General features: G+C 53.2%; 1 protein-coding gene across 3 annotated transcripts in view; it reads left to right on the top strand.

The window, feature by feature from the left end:
• The window catches only part of CNKSR3 (CNKSR family member 3), a 90,909-nt gene that overhangs the window by 33,787 nt on the left and 56,085 nt on the right, over positions 1 to 1,037 (top strand). The window contains exon 1 of one of the 3 annotated variants that reach the window (XM_077755080.1): positions 274 to 290. The exons of the other annotated variants lie outside the window; for them this stretch is intronic. The gene's annotated coding sequence lies outside the window, so the exon portion shown is untranslated. Of the gene's footprint in view, positions 1 to 273; positions 291 to 1,037 lie in introns of those variants that run through there. 3 annotated transcript variants of the gene reach the window in all.

Raw genomic sequence — 1,037 nt, 5'->3', positions numbered from 1 at the left:
GGAGGGGGTTGGTGTGGGGCTGCTGTGCAGGGGTGCAGGGAAGGCCTCATCAAGGTGGAGAAGCTTCAGTTGAATCCTGGAGGAGCAGGAGGAATTTGCGACATCACAGAGGAGTACAGAAGCAGGCAGAAGAACNGGAGGGGGTTGGTGTGGGGCTGCTGTGCAGGGGTGCAGGGAAGGCCTCATCAAGGTGGAGAAGCTTCAGTTGAATCCTGGAGGAGCAGGAGGAATTTGCGACATCACAGAGGAGTACAGAAGCAGGCAGAAGAACAAAGCAAAGGCAGGGAAATGTGAGACAGTACAGTGTGTTGGGAGAAGGAATCCTAACTCAGAGGCTGGAATTGCCCCAGAGTGTAGGGGAGGAGCTTGTCCAGGAAGCCTCGGGCCAACTGGGGGAGACCTTTGCCTGCCTAGTGGTCTTGCCTTTTCCTTCAGGACTTTATTCGCTCCTTTCTTTGACTGCTCTCATTATTTCCTTTCCCTGCCTGAGCCTGAGTGCTAGCACTTACCGCCTGACCTGTTCTAGGCCAGCGTGTTCATTGCCTGTGTCCTGTTAGGACGGAAGCCCATGAGGGTAGGAACTGTCTTCAGGTGTGGCTCTATCCCCGGAGCCTCGGGACAGTGTCTGGTGTTGAGTGATGTTGGGGAGTTTGGTTTCGTCCTGTGAGTGCTAGGGAACCACCGAAGGGGCTAAATCGGGGTGGGGTTCACACCAGTGTATTTGGGTTTAGGAGGAGCAGTGTGAATGACACATAGGGCTAATGGCCGGTGTTTAGGAAGGGAGCTCACTGGTGCGTGTATGGAAGACAAGGAAATGAGCGTGTGAGGTGATCTTGCCCCTCAGGCTACCTTGGATTGGCCCAAGCTTTGCTGACCTGGTTAATTATCAATAGCTAGTATCCATCTTATTCTATTAGAGATATTTTGAAACTGCACTAAAAATTACAGAGAAGCTCTAAGAAGTTCTCCAACACCCCCCCCCCCCACCCCCCCACCCACACCCACCCCCACACACACTGGAACATTACTCAGCCATA

This window comes from Crocuta crocuta, unplaced genomic scaffold, assembly GCF_008692635.1.
Source record: "Crocuta crocuta isolate KB4526 unplaced genomic scaffold, BGI_CrCroc_1.0 scaffold11, whole genome shotgun sequence".
Classification (NCBI taxonomy): domain Eukaryota; kingdom Metazoa; phylum Chordata; class Mammalia; order Carnivora; family Hyaenidae; genus Crocuta; species Crocuta crocuta.
Note: the sequence above shows the minus strand (reverse complement) of the source record. Positions and strands in the feature narration are given on the sequence as shown.